At 40.3% G+C, this 22,062-nt stretch overlaps 1 long non-coding RNA gene across 1 annotated transcript; it reads right to left on the bottom strand.

Moving 5' to 3' along the window:
• Positions 1–7,301: 7,301 nt before the first annotated feature.
• Positions 7,302–12,675, bottom strand: LOC130158255 (uncharacterized). Its single transcript, XR_008825224.1, has 3 exons — positions 12,502–12,675; positions 9,513–9,646; positions 7,302–7,832 (listed from the first exon to the last, which is right to left on the bottom strand). It is a non-coding gene; the product is annotated as an uncharacterized LOC130158255 (long non-coding RNA).
• Positions 12,676–22,062: the final 9,387 nt, after the last annotated feature.

Genomic DNA, 22,062 nt, shown 5'->3' with positions numbered 1-22,062 from the left:
TAAGATCAGGGCACATACTTCAAGGCTGGATCCCACAGAGATCTGAATTGTAGCGAAAGTGGGAAACGTATAGATTTTGGCCCTCTGCTCAGCACTGAAGGACATATATAGTTGAATTTGGACTGGGGTCGGACTAAAAGTTAAAACAGAGTTTGATCTAGGTACCTTTTATCAGGCTTCCATCCACTGTGAGTACTTAAAATTAAAGTATTTTCCCTACAGGTTTTTTATTAAAATCCCTCCTATTCAGCCTAGTCTGCATGAACGCGTTGCATTATGATGAACAAGCCACAAGGTGTCAATACAGCGCAGCAGATTCCTGGTAAGGTATTGCTACTACACCCTCGTTTGACTGTTAATACAATTAAAACCTGCCTTCTGGTGGATTATTTGAATAGCTAATCGCAAAAATTCCAGTTAGATCCCATCATTTGTACCTGATTTCTTTAATCAATGAAGTCCTCTCATGCTGTGAATGGGGGTGGGGGGGGTGGGGATTAGTATAAATGCCTGAAGTAACAAATGTGTGTGACAAGCCGCAAGCTACAGGCTACAAATACTGTAGCACTGTGGTTTAGAAGGAAAAGATGACAAAGTGACATGTTAGACTGGTGGAGGTGAATTAAATTTTGTCAAAATATGAGAAGTGACCATAAGCAAGAGATGCAACGTGAATTAATTAACTCTTCACAGTTAAGTGTCAAAATATCTAGATGAACTGGTGCCTGCGCTCATTTTTAAGAGGCGTAATGACTAGTGAGACAAGGTAAAGATGGAAAAGCAATGTTAAAGGGTTCCATTCTGTCTCTTTTGGACACAGATCTTTTCGTGTCATTAGATATAAAAACAAATGCCTCAAAAGAGTCGGAGCTAAAGCCGAGGTCTGAATTACAAAGGACATGGAAGCAATTTGGTTTTGTACCCCAACAGGGGGTTAGGATCTAGGGAAAAAGGGCCTGTTAGAAATGAGAATGAAAAGCTGTTAGGAAAATGACTCCTGGAATTGTGAATATTATCTCTTTGAAGTATGCGTTAATGGGTTTTGGTTAAGAATTTTCAAAGGAGTTAAGAACTTGGCTCCCATTGAATGTCAGTGGCTTTTGGACACTTCACTGCCATAGTCTGCTTTGAAAATCCCAGCTTAGAATATTAATTTTAATGTATCTTTTCCACTGCAGTAGGAGGGAGCAGATCCATGACAGAGAGATGAACAGAGAAGCTACAAAAGAAAATAAGTTTCTTTGTATTAAAATCTTTCTTTATAAACTATTGTACTTTACCTAATCTACTCAGTCAAGTACAGAAGTATATATAAAAAGTGGCTGAGCAGAGGGTATTACATTACATGACATCTTTCACTTGTGTTAATGACTCTCTGTATTGTGCTTTGCACAAAGTGGAGGGCACTGGCTAGCAGATAAAACTGAAAAAAAAAAATATCCTTGGCTATATGTCTTAAAAGGACAAAGGGAAGATGGAGCCTGTTTATGCAAAGAGCTGGTTTTCTCAGGTTCTAAACCAGCTGTGACACCATGCCGTCCTTTGAGAGATATTTTATTGGGCAACAGATCAGTGTTGGAGGTCAAAAGAGCAACAGCAATAGATGCATCATGTTCCCAGGAGCTCCCTGGGGGCAGGTTGGGACAATAGTTAGAAAAACTGCAAAGTCTGTGGGAATAAAACTCTTGCTGTTCCTGTGCTTCTCTTTCTGCATTTCTTTTTCATATCATATATCTTAACGTGAGGAAAGACCAGTGCATGATACCAGTGTGATGGTGAATAAAATGCTACGGGACGGCTTTAAGCTCGTTGGAATGAAAATATGTTGAAAAGGTAATTTTGCATATCAATGGTAGCAACTAAAAGCAATGGATGGAAAAACCAGCAGAGAAACACAACTGCTAGTCCCATGTCAGACCTTACTGTGAGAGATTTGATCTTCAAGTGGAGACAAGAGAATATCCTTGCTCCCCTTCGGTGGTCTAGTGGCATTGTGGGTTTTAAACAGTCATTTTATCTCTCCTCAAAGGAAAACAAATCTGAGCATTTTCATTCTTGGAATAAACTGGGGAAAAACTAAAATAGATTACCAGTGATGTTGATACAATGCTGTAGTTGCTTCATGAACCTTTGTTCTAGCATATAAAAAAGCCCTAGCTTTTAGTTGGAGGTCTGTTCCTGAATTTTGGTGACAATGTGGTGGTCTTAAGTTTATCGTGCAGTGTTTGGTACTGTTTTTTTTTAAATTGCTGTTATGCTGAAGACAGGATAATTGGGTGTGCTGTTAGGAGGATTTAAGTAAAGAAGTGAGGTTGACCGGCAGCTCATTTTAGGAATGGGAGAATTAATGTTAAAAAAAGAACCACGTACAAGAGCTGGGATACAAGAAAGTCCCAGTGAATATGTGATTTCCAACAGAAGTTTGTCACTTCCAGATTTTCACCATTTCTACCAATCTAAATATCAAAAGGCGTTTTTTAAATAAAAAAATCTCAAGCCCACAATAACCCATACTATGAGTGAGGTGCTTGTTCCCAGACAAGAGCCCAAATCAAAGGCTTAGATCTGTGTAAATCCAAAATGATGGTCTGTACATACCCAACAAATTCCTCTCCTGACAGATGCACAGGTTTCCCTGTGTGTATCCCAGTCAACCTGTCACCAACCCCATCTGTTCTCTCTGCCTCGTGAAAAATTAATACTGCTTCACAGCAGAGAAAGCATTGAGCACATAGCACCACTTGTTTGGGTTTTGACTACTTTTTATCCAGCCTGGACCAAGGAAGCCATTTTGTGAGACGATGAGGCTGAGCTTCCTTCTAAGCAGTTACTAAGACTGTAACATGACCAAGAGACAGAAACTGTAAGTATTACCTGAGTATCAGTAAGGGGGTTACAACCCAGCAGAAGTAAGTGAGAACAGTTCCTAACTAAAAAAAAAAAACCCAAAAAACCCAAAAAAAAGCCACCACCAAAAAAAAAAAAACCCACAACACAGGTAAGAATCTGGTGGTGTATCTTAATTACCTGCTGTAGCCAACCTGGTCTGTGTTTTGTCACTTGAAGCATACCTAAAATTTGTTCATGTTTGTCCACAAAAAAGATTTACCCTGCAGGATGTTGATCAGTCTCCTCCATATTTTCCAGGGCTGCTCAGTATATTCTTAACCTTGATAACTAATACGTGAGCATTAGTAGTTTTATTACTATTATGCCTGGGAGCCATTTCCTGGACTCTGATTTTATTTTCTGGGCTGTGAACAGAAAGTGGGAGCTCCTGCCATGCTGCATTTACAGTCTCAGAGATAACACATGGGTCCATGCAGCTGGGGGATCACGTGGAAATCATAAGCCAATGTTTGATCAACATAGATAGTAACAGCCCTAGTGTATAAGCAATCTTAACTGCCATCAAACCTCTGGTTGGGAAAGCAGAGCTTCAGGGAAGGAAGATGTTGTTACGGCTTTGTTGCTTCATTGAGCCACATCGGCCATATGGAAGCAAAGCACAAGGCTACTTGTGAGGAAACCTCACAGCTAGGTAACCAGAAGGCACGCTGGATCTACCATCCATGAGGTGTGTTAGTGGCTTTCCTGGCTCAGTGCTCAGGTCCCTTGCAGCTTGATAGAACAGACTTTCTATTGAAACAATAGATTATGAAGTGGAGAATTTCCCAACTTGCTACTACAGATACTATCTTGGTGCCCTTCAGTATTTAACAGGAGTTAGCAACGAGGAAATGATTTAACTCCCACCATAACTAGCCACTCCAGACTCCGAATCATCCTAGGCTTCCCCCAGCTTGGAGTGTTTGTCCTAAGAACGTGCTCTCTCAAAGCAAGGCACTTTAAATTCTGTAGGCTGCTTTCTTCCCAGATTTTAATGTTTTGGCAATTCAGCCAAGCATAGATTGGATGTGGGTGGCACTATTCACTGTGTGAATCATAGAAGGAGGTTCAGAAGCACATTGTCTTCTGCTTAATGATGTTACCCAAATTGTAACCTTAAGATCCTAGAGGTTTTCTTGCAGCAAAGCCATTTGTATGACTTTGTGTTTGTCTGCGTCTGTAGACAAACTTCACGAGAAAGGGGCTGCTTATGATTTCTTTCCATTCATACTCTTTCACAGGCATTTTCTACAATGCCTGACTTACAGCATATTTTATAGCTTCAGTGCGGAGTAGTCTTCAGACACACCTGTGAATCATCCCTGTGGCTAGTAAAGATAACTAAATATAGAACCAGATTTAGGGAATGAGTATTTGCTGTTGGTTGCATCTCAGCGCAGCCTTTGATACCACTGCATATAGCATAACTCCTCTCAAATTGGCAAGAGGACTGTGAAGGTAACTCACTTACTTAATTTGTCTATATTATGAATAGTTAGTTCACTTACCATCTTCCTCTTAGCCTGAGGTTCCTCCAAGGTGTATTCTGAGTACCTACAGTTAGAACTGATTATTCCTTAATTTCCTTGCTTTAAAATGGCATTTTTCTTGAGTTTATTTCTTCTTCCTGTTAAAACAGTGTTTCCTGTAAGAAACTTGAATCCCCACTGCTTTACTACTGGTGCAGTCGTTGCTGGCTGTGCAGCATAGATCTGAAGCACTATCGACTTGCCATTCCTGCCAGTCACACAACACTGAAGCGTATGGGGATATGAGCCAGTCTAGCAAGCAGGGATATAGACCAAGGTGATGCTGCAAAGGGTAGGAGAAGTAAACAGAGGGATAAAAAGCATTTTTACTGTTATCTGCAATTATATATAGACAATATAGCATATACACAATATTTTGAGGGTATATAATTTTAAAATTCTTGCTACAGTTTGGAACAGCTAGTTAAAGTTGGGGAGAATAGCTCTTTGCAAGTGCTTTTGAAACACAGCACTTACTTTGCAACCTGCTGGTTGTACATAGCACTGTGACCTGAGCGCATGGCACCTTGGCCTCCTGGCCACAAGTAAAATGATCAAAAATTGTTGTTCCTGAAGGCATCCTTCAGAACTCTGCCAGACTTGGTGTCATTGACCATGAGTCACAAATCTGATAATGCAATTTAAGATATTGAATCATATCCTCAACTTGTGATTCATTGTGGGATTTAAATGCCATAAGCGGTGTCCTGGACTCTATTTCAATATATATGAGTTCAGATACCCTTCCAAAATAAGCAAGTGACTAAGAGCCATAAATTCAGTTCACCTCAACCACTAATAGTGCCCAGAAAGATTATCTTTTATCTTTTCTGGCAAGGACAAGGTAATAAACATTCCAGTACATACTAGCCCGCCCCCCTCAGTTCTCCTCCCTAGTTTGCTCTGAGGGTGCCAAAATGAAATTTTCAGCATCTCCAGGGGAGTTAATTCTGTTTCAGGCAAAGAGAGGTAAAGTGACCTTACAGCTTTCATTAACCAGTGTGATGACTCCATTTCTTGAGGCACAACCTGTGGATAATTGTGTTTGTGGCAAAGCGCATGGAAGAATCAGGTGATGTGCAGCACCTGAAGAAAAGAGGACATCTCCAGAGCAGATCTGACAAAGCACGCTGCACATATACATGGACGAAGAACTGCCTTCATCTTCTGGGAGTATAATGCTATTTGCTGGAAAGCAACTGTTGCCTGTTAGATGCAGTGCCTCTTTCAGAGAAATACTTTTTAAGTTTTCTTCATCAGTGCACACCAACTCTGCCTCCCACCACAAAGAGTCTTTCATGGTTTGGCATTGATACAACCATCGTTTTGAATGGATGATCTCTTACTAAAGTTCAACAACTCTGGGGCTTGTGGTCAACAATATATAAACTAAAAATCATGGCTTGTTGAGTCTGCCACTGTCACTGAATACCTTCTGCTGGATAAACTGTGTAGCTGCTCCGCGTAGTTCCTGTGAGTTGTTTTTATGTAAGCTTGTTTATTTTCAATAGACTCTCAGAATACTGTATGCCCTCAGGACAGAGATTCCCACATTGCTATTTCCTCTTCTAACAGTTCCAGTAATGGCTCCCAATCACTCAACTCTGTATGCAGATGCTGAGTACAAGCGTTCTGCTAATTTCAGCAAGTCACTTTGACAGAGGACCCATTTCTCAAACAGCAAACAAGCCGAAGGTCAAAGGTGGACACTCGCATCCAAAATGAGTTCACCTGTACATACCAGTAAGTCTCAGAGAACATTCATAAGCCAGGGAGAAGCCATTACTTGACTTCCCACACAATACTGTGAACTTGATAGTTGCAGAGTTGTTTCAAGTGCCCTCAGCACTATTGCATTATAACAATGTGGGGTTTTTTTTAGAATTGAAAATTGATCTTGACCATATTCCAACACTGACATATAAATGTAGAGATTTTTTGGAAGAAATCTGAGCAAAATCATGTGGCACCTGGATTGTGAAGTAAAGGAATATCCTTGCTAAAAGAAAATTTATTTTTTTATTCAATGACTTATATTTGTAACCTGTTCTTGCATCTGCTTACATAATTGTTTTATATTAATTGGTTATTAAGACCCATTAATGAAATACAGTAGTTGATACAAGGAGCCAAATCTGCTGGATGTGAATGTGATTAAAGACTAAACATTGAAGCTGCAGTTACTCCTTCTTTTATAAGTGATCTAAGGTATAATTTCATTGGCTTTACAACAGTTACTCTCAATTTACACATGTGGCTGTGAATGGAGAGTCAAGCACAGCAAACATTAAGCATGACTTAAACAAACAAAACCAAATAAACCTAACAGACATCTCCAAAACACAGTATGAAGATTAATAAGAACTGCCTGAATGAAAGCAAAATTTCATTTCAGCCCAACCGGTACCTTTCATGTTATCAAACTACATACAGTGTCTGATCATTTTAAAACAGGAAGTAAAGAGAGTTTATAGTATATATTAGCAAGGAGAAAGCAAATTCATGGGTGTCAGCATCAAAGCAGCTTAGAAAGGAAATCTTGATTACATTTGCTTTTGAACAAATGCAGACAGAACAGTCTGTCAGTCCCTGAGAACAAAATGCCCTGGTTGCAGTGTCTATCATCACAGTAGGTGCTGGGCTCATATAGGATATATTTTGTGAAAAAAAACCTGCAGAGATAATGGAATTGCCAGAAGATCTGTGTAACAAGAGGTTTCAGCACCAGAGGGGTGACTAATCACCATGTCATGTGCAGGACCTAAATGGAAAGGATTAAAGTATGCTCTCAAAAAGTGAGCATCAGTACCAAGAGGAATTTGGGGAATACAGAAAGTATTAACAATGAGCTCACATCAATCGTGCATGGCTCCAGAAAGCACACTGATGTCAAGCAAAAATGTCATCCAAGGAGCAGGGTTTGACTGGTATAGAATAGGTGAGCCTGTACAGCGCATCAAAGCCCACAGGAAAACTCCCTGAAAAGGAATGGAAAAGGCATTTCTGTTTCTGAATAATGTTCTGAAAACACACCAGGAGGACAGTAACATCACACCTTATTTAATGAGGGATGGAGACATTCACCAAGGGTCCTGGCAGAGCAGCCTTTCGCTGGAGCCAAGTGCAGTACTGCCAGATTTGGGAGCCAGGGCTGGAAATTGTCCCTGTGGTTCAGTATGTCCAAAAGTAGCACATCAGAGATATGGTAATTAACATAATAATTTTTTTCTCACAGTATGAGTAATAACTGTTTAGTTGCCTTTCCAGGAGTCTTACCTGCAATTAGCTGCCTGAAATGTTGATCTATAAATAACTGTCACAAGGAGCTTTCTGACCAAGAGTCTCAAAGTGCTGAAAGGCAGGTGAATGGAGGCTGGCTTAGGCTGTCCTTAGGCAGTGCTGACAGGTGAAACACTTCAGAAGAAAAAAAAAAGATTACAGAGTGAAATACGGAGAGTCCAAAAGGCTCGAACTAAAGTTACACCCATTTCTCAGGTTAGTTATACAGTGTTATGCAGCTCTTAAAATCCAGAGTTCCTGTTCAGGGTAAAAACTGTAAAATTAAAGTCAACAAGTGAGAGAGTGAGCGAGCTGGAAGTGCAGCATGCTGGTGGCCCTTCTCCCACTGCTCTCCCTTTCCTCCATGAAGTACCTGGTCCAGGTCTAATGCAATGCTACCAATTCCTTTCCATTAGTGGCAGCTGGCACCCACTAAGGTCCTGCACACCGTGGGGTTTCTTTCCTGCCTACTCTTGATTAATTTCCTTTTCCACTTGCGTTAACATTATTTTTCTGAGAATTGAATCTAGGGAAAATGTCTTGCGTTATATTGCATATTCTCTTAAATTTCATCCAAAGTTCGTATCAGCATACCACGGGTATTTCTTTTTCCTTGTGATTCTCAATTTCAGTGAGTGTAACAGGATTTCAGTCGACTTGCATTTGATCTAGACATTTTTCTATGCCTTCCCAAAAGTATTGGGAATATGGCACAAACCCCCAAGTCACTATTTTCAATATTTACTATGTGTTCTGATGCAAAGTATGTCTGTGAAAGCCTCAGTTAAGCTTTGCTCTCTGGCATATGCTCAGTTTTAAAGACAGGATTAAGTTCAGGCTATCAAGATGGAATTAAGGAAATACTAACTATGGGCTCAGGTGGTGCCAAGGCACAGACCATGCCGCAATACAAAATTCACAAAAAACCTGCAGAACTTCATGCACAACTCTGAGCCATGCTGTTACGGCTTTTGAAGTTAGAAGATAGGCAAGATATCACTTGTCTCTTGTACTTTTAAACATTTCCTTTTGCTTACTTTTAGATTAGCTACTTCATTTCAAAGGACAGATGGATTAAATTATGAATTTGACTTTTTTTTTTTTGCATCTCTAACTTGACAAAGCAATTCTCAGTTTCAGCATCAAATTCTTCTGCCTAACAAAATAATTCACTGCAAACGATTTAATGACCTGAGACAACATTGTAAGATAGTAAAAATGGCTTTTAAAAATACCATGTAGTGTTCTGTCTCCCAAAAGATTACAACAGGATGTGTTTGACAGCCTTGGTTTATAAAATCATTCTGGTAAGAGTTATATGTACAAGAATTGTCAAACTTGGTGTTACTAGAGGTCAATTTTCACATTCTCACTTAACACAAGTGTAAAATATAGGTGACAAATTTCATTGTAGCCTGACAGTTTGAGATGTGCGGTAGATATAATATCAAAAGTATGTCTTAAGCTAAAAGTGGCATTTTGAACATTTCTCAACTGAATACACATCCTTCACAATGTTTTGATCTTTTTGTAGCAGGACATGAAAAATGTACACCAGAAAGCTGCCTCATGCTCTAACAAGCTATTTCGTATGAGCCGAAGATTTTAAATGCTGCATTCTTTGTTGTTTTGAATCAGTGCAGTGATAGAAACAAGCCTTGAGAGAGTTCTGGCAGATTCTAGGACAAAGAAAGGTTCAAGAAACTATAAAAATTCATAGCCTTCTATGTTAGTAGTTCTAGTCTCTCCCTTTTTTCCCCTCTTGCATTATATTCTGCCCTGTTAAATGCTCACATGGTTCATGCTCAGCCTTACCTGTATTCATGTTCAGGATGGTGCTCTAGTTACCTAGAGAATCGTGAAATCTGCTGAATTCTCCGATAGAAGTGATCTGAATAGTTGGCCTCGTGTAGTCTTTGCGTGCCGTATCTCCATAAGCTCCCCAGGAACTGTGAAATATAATGGTGAATAGATACCTTCCCTTTGAGCCTCTTTCAAGACAATGCCATTGTGTGAGGCTAAGGGAAACTGCATCGCTGGCAGCAGTGACTTACAGATAAAATTCAGTAACTTCAGCTTTACTGTATAAAAGATAAGATGCACAAGTGTGTATACACACACACACATATATTTATTCTAAAGATCCCAGAATTCCTGACACAATTAATTACCTGCCATATTCTGAATGGTTATGACTTGGACAACAATACCTTTGCTGCAGAAGTTTAATATAAGAATGAAGAATATATTTCCAGGGACAGTTAAAAAAAGATGTTTGATATTTCACCTCATGGCTAGATAGAAATAATGCTGGTGCCCAAATTCCAAAATCTTTTTAAAGTTCTAAAGGGACAGAAACTTAAAATCAGTTTGTACAGCAGCATGGTACTCTGTTATATCCCACATATTACATTATTACTAGGAAACTGTGAAGAATCTATGATTCGCCTTTTTTTTTGTGGTGGTGTTTTTGTATCATTTCCCCTCTTATGAATGTATTCCAAAAATACAGGGGAAGGTTTGATTCTAGTAAAATAAAATTAAATGCCTGAATTTGAGGGGAAACTACATCAGGGGCAGTTGCAGTTGGACTAGATGATCATTGCAGGTCCCTTCCAACTGAAATAGTCTATTCTAACAAATTATTTTACTGGCTGGTCAGTCAAACCTTTACAGTCCATAAGCATTTGTGATGGCTCATGGTAACCCTGAGAAAGGAGATCACTTTGTACTAGCGATCATTAGGGAGGCTGGAGATACAGACTCAGTAGGCATTTTTCTTACCTGCCCTGCCTGTGTGGATATTGCACTTAGGTCAATTAAAATTCAGTTGCTTAGGAGACAGAGAGACTGAAGTGTTGTTATCCACACAGGCGGACAGCAAGGACCAAGGAGATAGATTTCCGATGCCCTGGACAGTCAAACTCACTTTCCATCTAGCTAATGGAAATTAGATGGGAAAGGACATGAGAAGGTGTTTCTATCTTGAACGAAAAGGTGGATGCAGTGAGTCTCTTCCAGAGAGGCATGTGGCTCTATGAAGGCTTCAGTCCAGCAGCAACAAAGGATTGCGGCAGCCTTAATGGAGCCAGTTACACTGGGAGGTTTAGGGACTGTGTCTGGCCAGTAAGGGCAGACCTGGAGGCAGGCACACCTACAAGTGTCTGTGCTGTGAGGCACCAGTTGTAAATAAAGTAACTCTCTTGTCTAGATTATTACTGGATATCGTTAAAACATCTACAATCTGGGAAGGATTTTTTTTTTTTAAATTATCTTTTTTTAACTGCAGTCTGAAGTCGTCCATTAAAACTTTTCAGCTATGCTATTAATTACAGTATGTGGCAGCAATATTTACGTTGTGTTACATGTATTTTTCAGAGAGGAAAAGAAGCCAGATGATCCAACAGAGCAGTGCAGTCATCTCTCCCCAGCAGGCATCGCTGCTTCAAGATTGCATGTCCTCACAGAGCGTTAGTGACCATCGTTCAAGTGTAAGGCAGTGGCTAAGCAAAATCTTTTAATTACGAATCTTAAGAGCAAAGCAAACTTTACAAGCTAATATTTGTAGCTAGTATCTTTACAGATGAGGAAGAAGAAGAAGAAGAAATAAGATCATACTGACATTTCTTCAACATGTGTTTGCTAAATGAATCATTTTTCTTCACAATTCTTTAAAAAAGGCTCATTACCACATCCCGTTTTCACATTCAAAAAAAAAAGTGAATCATAGAACCTTCTCTTCTGCAGCACATAGATGGGCTATTAATACTTAGAAGACTGTTTTTCTATTTTTCTGGAAAATTACTTATATTAATTATCAGGTTTTCTCAAAAGAAAACAGGTTTCTCAGCCATTCACTGAGAAATATCTCACTACGGTGCAACACAAAGAGTCTTTTTGCCAGCAAGCCTTCTCCCACATTAGCCACTGAAGCAGCTAAAAACTATTCCTTCCCAGCAGCCCATCTTATTTATTACTATCAGCTGAAGAAAGCTCTGTGCAGTAGACTAAAAAGTTCATTGCGTTTTTCATTCTGAGCATTTTTTTCTGGTTCTGTGCAGCTGCCAACCTGTCTGCTCTCCCAAACATTATGGGACTCTGACAACTTCTAATGATGACAAAGTAATTCAGTACTGTCTGTGTTTATTCCTGCAGGAGTACACTGCTTTAGCAGAAGCACATTTGCAATATGCATGACCTCTGCTCTCCTTAATAATTCTTTTTGTCAAAATGAAGAGACAAGGCAGCATTTTTAATAGGAGATGTATTAACTGCTGCATCTTCCTGATTTAGGAACTTGTAAAAAGAATCTCAGATTTATTTAATGCAGTCTAAAATGTATTCTTCACATAAAGCTCCCAAACAAATCAGAGAAGTCCTAGAGGGCTAATTTATTCAAGAGGTGATGGCTAAAGGTGGAGCTGATTTCAGTCGGGATCGTGGGTCTGAGCTGCTCTCAAAGGAAACACAAACACTAGTACAAAACTGAGACTTCTAGAAATATTGGCTGAGATCCACAGGACCACCATGCCTACAACAGGAGGGGAAGAAAAGTTTCCTCAGCATTATGTTTGTCTTTCTGTACTTCTGGGGCTGAGCAGCTCATTACTGATGTAACGTAGAGTAGCCCCAGGACAGTTCTGACTCTCCATGGTTCCCTAGACATTATGAGTGGCCAAAAAAACCTGAAGAACTGAGTATCAACCAGCATTAACCACAATAAGTCGGATAAAGATGTAGGCTAAAAGCGTCATACTACTGAGTGGTACATGCTAGCAAATAATGACCTCTTAATAACACTTACCTGCCATTAAGAAACAGTCTGGTTCAACTGTGTTTTACATGCCCACCTTAGCCACAGAAGGACAAGAATATGGCTTTGCTGTCGTGAGTGTTTAGGGCAGCTTTTCTGATCTTCAGCTCCATTCCCTGAAGATTTCTGTCATCATTTGAAAAAGTACCTTTTCTGTCTTGTGATTGAAAAACAGAAATGCTGAAAAAAAAATATACCATTTTTCTTATTTCTGCATTTTCAAATTTGGTGAGCATCACAGTTCCTAATGGAGCACAAGCTGAAATGACTCTCATCTGTCTATTCATCCAAGCAGCAGCATCGTTCATTCTTTGAGCATGAATGCAGCCTCCTGCACTAAAGCAATACAGTTGGTTTGCTCTGCATCACAGAAAAGTCATATTTATTCAGATATTTATTTATTCAGGCAAATGACTGGTAGAATTAAACTGAGAGGATCAAATACAGATCTAGAGCCTGCAAAGCACTCCTTAATCAAGAATAGCCTCAATTTGAGTTCAAACAATGGTTTTAAAATTATTTGTTAATGAATTATTTTTAAAGAGTGCTATTGATAAAAAGATAAAAACTGAAAAAATAGCCCTGAACACATTTCTAATTTTTAGGGAAGCCCTAACTGAAGACCCAAGCTGCTGTAGCCTGTCAGACCCTGTTTCCTTAAAACACTCTGAGTAGACTTCACATAAAAGCATTTTCAAGTTTGGAGGGTTACATATTGAGTTCTGAGCTGAACTTTCTTGTGCAGACTTACCACAAATTACCATCCTGGGTAGTGGGTTTCAGAACAAAAGGGGAAAAACTCCCCACACACATCCTGAACAATCAAATGCTTTTGTGTTCAAAAGGAACTGCAGTTTTTTAGCAACTAACGCTGTTTAAAGAAGCACGGGCTAATAGTGAAAATAATGTCTGCAGTCTTGTTACACAAGCAAGTTTTTTAGTTGTTGCTATTGGAAGACAAGTACCAGCATACTACCTCTTAAATCATCTGGAAAAATGTATTTCTTGGCTTTTTTTCCATTGGATGAAATGTTGTTTAAAATAGAGAAAACAGTTCTACTTCCTTACATGTTTTTAGTGTGTCTTCAGGGCATTGCTATTTATTTTGCAAGGTCAGAGAAACTGTATGTTATTCATTTCACTGAATTTTTGAAGTATGGCCTAGCAACTATCAATTAAAGTGACTGATTGATGAAAGTGCATAATACTTTTGTCTGTCGTAGGCTACAGTTACTGATATTTCAGAACTATTTGCTTTTACAACAGTTCTCTGCTTGGTTGTTTTGCTTAATTACAGCTTTAGAGGCAGTGGACTTCAAAAAAAATTCTAAAATGCAAAAAAGGGTCCAGATTAAAAAGTAACAGCTGAGTGAGAATGATTATAAAACTAATGAAAATAACTAAAAGCCAAAACGTCAATTGCAGTTTTCTCTAATTGCCATATAGCAGTGAAGTGGATTTCTGAATTAAAATATCTCCAGGGGTTTGATACCTGTGCATTGTCTTGGTGGCTGCACATTGAAAAATGGATTTAGTTAGTCTTTTGGCCAGGTTGTATGTATGATGGAGAACTACTGAGCCAATTTTTAATGGAAGACTGGGATGGTCATGTAACCTGCATTTCAGATTTTTTATACATTTTGTCTTGCTTTCATTGCCCTCACAGACATATCCAGATTGCCATCCTTCTGTATTTGTTCATCCAAACCTGCACCCCAGTTACTATGTTCAGGTTCACTGTCTCAGAACTGTGACTAATAGAGGACAAGGGGCCAGTCAGGAGACAAGGACTTGCTGGGGCATTTCGGGGAAAGCAGTCTCAGCATAATTTCATGGTGCACATCTGGCAGATATGGTCACTGCTTCCCTTGCAGCAAGTTCCCCTTTTACACCCTCTGATGTGGATAGTTTGAACCATTATTTTAAGACCTATTTCTATGTCTCTTCCCCATCCCCACTGCCAATAGCCTCCCCACTCTATACTATCTGAAAAGTTCATAAAATTATGTTATATATACAATTTATATATGTTATGTTATATATGCATATAGGGATGTATCATGATCATGTTTCAATAAAGCCATGCTCTGGTTTGACTGGGATAACAGCAGCCCAACCCTGCCCTACAGCCAACCGCAGGTACATTATGCTGGCTCTGGACTCCTTGAAGAGATGCAGCCCGTATTATAACCAGGAACTACTGCATTGCTGCAGATCGCTGAGCCTTAGGGGCTGTATGTCCTATTCATGCCTATAAAACTGCATTATGTACGGCAGCCAAACCGGCTGCTGAAGCTAGAATTACCCTGATCTACAGATGCAATAGGCTTTTTCTACAGTTACAGTCTTCTAAACATCTGTACAGACACTGTATTTGGAGGCTCATAGTTGGTGAAAAGATGAAACAGAGTACAGTTGACATAAAACTTTCAACATAAAATGAGCTTATGTTATTAGCTACAACAGACTCTCTCCAATATCTGGCAACTCCTGTTCGGCCACTGCAGTGCAAGGGCAAATAAGCCAGATGAAATGAGAGGCTGTACTGATGTAAACCCAGTAGCCTCTCCAACAACAGCCTTGCAGCAGCAGTCCTGCCTTCTCCTGAGAAATTCAACTCAGTTAAGATGTTTGAAAAGTATAGCCAGTGTAAAGCTAATTTTAGAACTTCACGGTTTAACCTCTGTAAGCCGGTCTACTGACTAACTGTGCTACCATTTATGCTGAACACTTAATCAAAAGCAATTTCAGATTATTTACACCAGTAGTTCAGACCATGAAGGAGGTGATGGGCCAGCATTCCAGCAGTGATATGTGAAGCTGCCTAGAAGCTGTGGGTCCTGTCCTCCAATTCCACAAAGCAGACTGAGCAGCAAGGTGTGAGAGGAAAATCCCCAGATCTGGCTTACATCCATAAGGTTGCAAAACATCTAGAATAGGTAAAGGAACAGATAGGTGGCAGGAGAGCAGGAAACATCCAGATGCTGAAAATTCCATATTTTAGTGTGAATAATATAATGCACAGAAAAAGAGGCAGACTGATAGGGATAGAGAGATGGAAGGGAGCCTGTACAAAGTACAGAGCAATGAAAAACCATACCAAAACCAAGACTAAGTTGTTCTAAAAGATGCACTGTGTCTGTTCAACAGCAGAGCTACTCAAATGCCACAAGATATGGAAAGTATCTATGTGTAGCTTTGGTATTAATCCGTGCATTTTAACATCAAGACAGATTTTTCAAGTCTGCATCGGTTTTGCGCTGAAGCTCATAGCATTTGCCCAGTGCATGGCTAAATAAGTGTTTACATGTTCTTTCAAAATAATTGTGCTGTCTTGTGTATTCTATGCCCTGTATTAGCATATGAACATAAACCAGCTGACAACATTGTGATCTATTGGAAGAAGGTTTCTCAGATATTCCTAATGATGCATTGTTTACTATTCGAAAGAATTTTCACTGTTGTGTTGGATTTCTAGATAGCCAAATAATTAAGTAGAAGAATAAGTTTGAAAAAAAAAATAGCCCAGAATAACCTGCAAACATTAAAGTACCGCAAACTATCAAACAAAAATACAGGTTTCAGATGCACTGCAAAAGAAAGGTGCTGAGAATTTTTTTTTTTTTTCCATATTCTTTTTCCCCTATTAACTAAAAGAGAACAAAATTTCTATGCAGGTTTCAAAGCCGGACGTCTTTCACAGGACATATGATTTCAGGAATCTGGGCATCCTTTTCATTTTCACAAAAACTACGAGCATCTACAATTGTTTTCAGTGGCAAATACGAATAACCTGCATCTCTGAAACTCAAGCTAAAGCTCGTGGCAACTGGAGTAGGACCAATGGGAAGTAATAGCTGTGGATATGCAGACTAAAGGAATTAGTGCTGAGGACCTAACACCATGCTTTACACGTCTTACTTAAAGTTAAGTGCAGCCTGGTCCTGCGGACTGAGTGCTGGTTGGAATACATCAGGTGCCCTCCCGGAGCCCCTTTCTGCTCTACCTGTACTCAGAAGGAACCCAGGCCACGCACTCCAAGACCACCATGGAGAGAGAACCAGGACACAGCTGGTCAAGGTGAGCAGAAGCCCTGCTTCAAGAGCACGTTCTTGATCCAAATGGAAATAGTCTTGTAGATTCATCTAATATCTCTGTAAACTGGAGACATTTTCAGACTTTTCAGAACTTGGAACAGCCTTGCTTTGGCCCTTCTGGTTTGCATTTACACACAGCAAACCTGGCCCATAGTCTTCACTCCTAAATCTCTGTGCTTCTTTGTGGACTCTCAGCTCCCACTGATTCCAGAAAGTACTGATATCTCAGAAAACCAGTTGCTTTAAGCCTGTGGAGAAAATGATGCATTACCTTAATACCCTTAACATTTCATAAATGATAACAGCAGAGTCCACTAGGGATTCGGTGCATTTGTAACACTTTTCCTTAGTGCAATATTTAAATTGAAAGTTACTACAAAAACTACTGCTGGACTGTTGGTTGTGCGGTATTTTGATGGATTCAGGTAAGATTTAGATTTAGAGAGATCAAACGGCGAAAAGATGCCCATGTAATCTAAACTATGATTGTTGAGCAGAACAATATCCGAGCAGTAAAGCTGTAAGAGGAAAAACAGAGGTGGTGTTTTTTTCCCTTACTAGAACCAGTAGTGTGGGACTAGAATGGGGCAAGAAACTAAACGATCAGTTCAGTATTCACACACGGAACCAAAGAAAAAAGAAAATACTCTTTTCATGACATGGAGCAAAATTTCATGACAAACATGCTTTTATCACCTTGAACTTCCTTGAAGGCATACGATTCATGTTATGAAGACAAAAGAGAGCAATAAAAGCAGTTATCACTAAGACAGCCAGTCGTGGGATTGTGAACAGGACCCTCTGCCCAGAGGCAGTGGTGACAGGTGCCACCATCCCTCCCTGCTCCTCGCAGCCTCCAGTCAAGCGCGCCTGTACCTGCATGAAATGGTGGCGAGGAAAAAAGCCAATTCAGACTGAGGAATTTTGCAGGTTATAGCACAGTGTCAGCAGTCTAAGCACATAACAACTGTTGTTGCTTGCTGGCCTGGGAACAATAAATCACTGTCCAGCTCCACATTTGTTCCACAACCCTATACAAGGCCACTGCTAGCCTGGATAAACAGATCCATCAGCAGTTTCCATGAGGCACATCCTCTGCTCCAGCTGAGGCGAACACGTATGCTTGAGCTGGAGTCCTATCAACAGCAGAGGTGGTTAACACAGCAATGTAGAAGAGGCTGAAGAATAACAAAATGCTCTTTATTTCACCCCCGTGCCTGTGCCCCACACTCTGATCCACACTAGTCAGCCTTTGCAGCAAGCCTCAAAAAAGAGCAGAAAGTTTTTGGCCCACGTAGAATTGCAGTCCCATTTAGGGTTGGGTTTGGTTTTTTTTTCTCTGATGGCACCCAGATAAAATGTCCAAGATGCAAACTACCACCACAGTAGTTAAACCTCCATAACTCAGCAAGTGATACCCTGACAGTGAACAGAATAGCAAAGAAACAAAGTGTCTAACTACACCACTTCCTTACACAAACAGCTGGGTAAAGGAGCAATTTACCAGTCTGCAATGGATCCTGGGTTTTCTCTTAGCTAATTGCGAAGAGGCTTGCTGGTACACATGCCATGTCATGGACCAGCTATATGCAGGCGCCTAAGCTGTTAAAGGAAATTCCTATACATAGAAATCAACAGCTTCAAGCTGCCAAGACTAGTCACATTTTGGGTGCATACTGCTTGACAATGTGAACAATGCAACAGCGATTCATTGTCACAGGAAATTCTGAGTCCACATCTCTTGCATTAAATAACTTATTTTGTCATTATTTCTAGCTAGCAAAATAAATGAACATCAAGTTAAATGACTTCTGAGCCAAAAACTTGCACTTAAGTATCTTTTTTTGGTAAAGTCTGGAAACCTTCAGTGAAAAACAACTATTTGTCTGTCCAGCATCTTCTGAGGAAGACCATTTTCCTGCACATGCCAAACTGGCTTAACACAGTGAGGAGCTGATGAACCCTAAAAGAACAGAACATCTTGTTCATTTACATACAGTAAACATGTTTCATCCAAGTGCAGTTGTGAAATAGTTTTGAAATCCTTCTTTCATTGCAGTTTGGAGACTGTTGGCTAACAAGACTCCCAGAAGGTTTTATTGTCTCTTGTTTACATGGGAGTATCAAATGTCAAAAAAAATGTTTTGGGAAGATCATTTGTCTTTTGTTTCCTGAGCGCTTCATTTCCATTGAACTACTATTTCTAAGATTAAGCATCAGGCACCTTCAGGATCCATCCCGTATAAACGTGCACTTTAAAGGAAGGCATGCGTGAAGTCTGGCACACATAACGATAGTCTGTGTTTATCACCACAGTCTAGATAAAATTTAGAAGCTGGAAACACGGCTGTCTAGCAGTCATGATTCTGTCTGCATTTATCTGGCACTAGCTTCCCTTGCTCTTTCTTTTGATTCATTCTGTCTTGTCTTCTCCAAATATTTCCTTAGATTGAGTACCTATAGTGCTAATGCCTGGCATGCTGAGTAATTCTAATTCTGGCCACTTATGGGAGGGAGTAGGTGCTGAGGCTGTGCGAGACTTCACAGAATCAAGTGCAAAAGACAAAACTGGTACAGACTGTAAAATCAGCATAGCAACAGTAAACCAAGCTTCTATGAAAAGCTGTCTTGGAGAAAAATCTGTGTATGTCAGGGAGCGAGTCTCAAAGTTTTCCAGGGACAAATGCTGCAGAGCTGTCCAGGTGGTAACGCATGACCAAAGGGGAAAAAAACCCAACCAAACAAACCAAAAACAAATCAGAGCTGAGAAGATTAGGTATTAAACTTTTACTTTGAAACCAGAGTTTGATTTTTAAATAGCTGTAAGTGTAACAAGCTTAGCGGTCTCTCCTTGGTCGCTGGTGGTTAGGGGGATCCACAGAGTCAAACCTCACAGGGGCACAGCTCTGACCCAACGGCAGCCGTGGCACGAGGGTCCCCAGCCTGCACCACCGTAGCTGCAGGGCACCTTCACTGCCACAAAACAGCAAAACAAGCCGCGTGCACTCAGCAGACAGAGCTGGCTGGTGGAAAACTCTCTTAATTCACAAGAATTCAACAACTGACCCAATGCAGCTCTCAAAATACTTCATGCTACCTTTTCTCAATGAACTGCTTTGCTGAGAGACCGTGATAACCCGTGGACACTGATAAATGCAGCGTGTGAAATGGGCACACACAGGACCTGGTCAGACAGAGGCCACCTCTTGTGTGCCCTTCAAAGTGTGTAACAGCACAGATAGAGTGAAACTGGAAAGGTGGTGAGAAAGGACAACAAATACCAGGAGGTGCAGCCAGACACGGCATTTTTTATCTTCAGAAGTAATGCTTTGTAATTTCTGCAATGGGTTTCACTGATGAGCTTAACGAGATATGTTAATGAATTACCTAACTCACATAATGTCCTTATGGCACATCGATGTTAAATTGATCTGCAAACAAGTAAACTGAGAGACTGGGAAAACCCATGACCTGGCCAAACTGCACAGCCCACCAGGGAGCAATGGGGGAACCTGAAGGTGTAGCAGCACCTCCCACCCACCCCACCCGCTTCAGGGATGCACATACCGCAGTGCCACCAGGAGAAAGACGATGTGACAAGTGCTTCTCTCTTTTCCCTTCCACACCTCTCCTGCTCATCTGTTTCCTTCAGATCCTGCAAAATTTCAGGTATTTGGTTTGGTTAGTTGTAAAACAGAATTGGCCAGAGCTACTACCATCAGGTTTAGTAAAAATGGCACCAAACTTTTAAGCATCAACGGTCCCTTAAGTATGTGCATGGTAAAGGAGAAAATTCTAACCCAGTCTAGCTCAATAGCCATACCAGCCAGTTATCAAAATAAGCAATCATAAAAAAAAAAATTAATAGCAGAACACTGGCAATGTGGAAAACCAGATCATTTTATGATTTGCCTTTACCAAGAGAATATGTCTATATAATGGGCACCAACAAATTTTTTTTTCCTACTTAAATTGTACTTGTGTGCTTCCTTTTTCTGAATAAAATACCCATTAATTATTTGTGGAACAGCATGACTCAGAGGAAGCTTGCACAGGGTTCATAGTGTGCAGTAGATTACTACTGGTTTGAAGTCATCAGCTTGGGAAGGCTATCAGCCCATTAAGAGTGACCTGCAAAGCCACAAAACCCGTAGATTTGAGCCATGACTAGCCCTCTCTATCTACTCAGAATAATTGCAAGACTGGAACTTTTTATTCTATGAGTAATCAGGAACCACAGAAATGTTGATGAAAGGACTGGTGTAGTGCTGCTCAGTTATGGTGTGTGCATAGTCATTGATGGATCAGCTCTAAAAATTATTCTGATCATTAAAGGCAAGTGGGAGCCAAGCAAATGAAAAAGAGAGAGAGAGAAATTTTCAGCACTTAATCTGGATGTGCAGGTCCTCACGGAAGAAGAGCAATTTAAACATCTGTTACTGTCTGCTACAGTTTCCGTCTTGAGAAATCAGTGTCATAAATTTCTTTAGGAATGGAGCCTGTGTTGTGACTCAGTAGTTGGTTCAAGATGTACTAAATTAGAGTAAATCAGCGCTGCAAATGTCACTTAGCTCTAATTCAGATAGAAATAATGGACCTCAAATGCAATTTGATTTACAGCTGACGATCACCTTGGGAGGTGCTTTCTAGAAGAGGTCATTCCAGAAAGTCCTTAAGGGAGGACTGGGGTTAAACACAGTCTGAGAGAAATAGAAGGGATTTCTTATTGGCAAAAGGTAGAAAGGTCAAATCAAAGAGGGTAGAAAGGTCAAATCAAAGAGGGTTTTTGTCACAGAAAGCTTCTCAGTACCAAGGCTGCACTCAGAGAAAATAGTATGACCACATACTCATTCCCTAGCAGTCTGGATGGATGGAATTGGCCCTATTACTCCCAGCAGAGGGAGTGAGGCAGGCGCTGGCCCACGTTTAAAAGTCCACCAAAGCTCTCATGCAAAGAAACCGAGAGCATAGAGAATTTTTTTCTTGATTCATGCTGCTTGCTTCTTGTGTTTCTTGGGTTCAATACTTATGCACAATCTCTTCAGCAATTTGTTATTAGTAGCCTCTGAATTCTCAAGCTTTTTAGGGTTTTACTTGTTTTTCCTTGTACTCGCGTTGCCTCTTCTCTTTGACGTTCTGTTTTGCAGTGTTTCTGTGACAGCGTTCCAGACATCGCCCAGAAATCACAGCATCTCACTCGGACATTACATAACAGTTGCACAGATATTGCTGATGTTTCCCACTGTTTACAAAGCGAACTTGGTTTCCCCTTCATGTTTTCCAGTACACAACTGTCAGTTTACAAATGAGCACGGGCTGAGTCATTTTTGCCAAGCCATCATCTTTCCACTGGCTGCATCCCAGTCCCAAGTGACAGGGAGCACACAGCAAGAACAGTAATGCCAGAAAGGGCAGATAATCTGCTGCCATGGTAAAGGGAAGTTATTTTGACTTC

The sequence above is a fragment of the Falco biarmicus genome, chromosome 13, assembly GCF_023638135.1.
Source record: "Falco biarmicus isolate bFalBia1 chromosome 13, bFalBia1.pri, whole genome shotgun sequence".
Lineage (NCBI taxonomy): Eukaryota > Metazoa > Chordata > Aves > Falconiformes > Falconidae > Falco > Falco biarmicus.
This window is presented reverse-complemented; position numbering and strand designations above follow the sequence as displayed.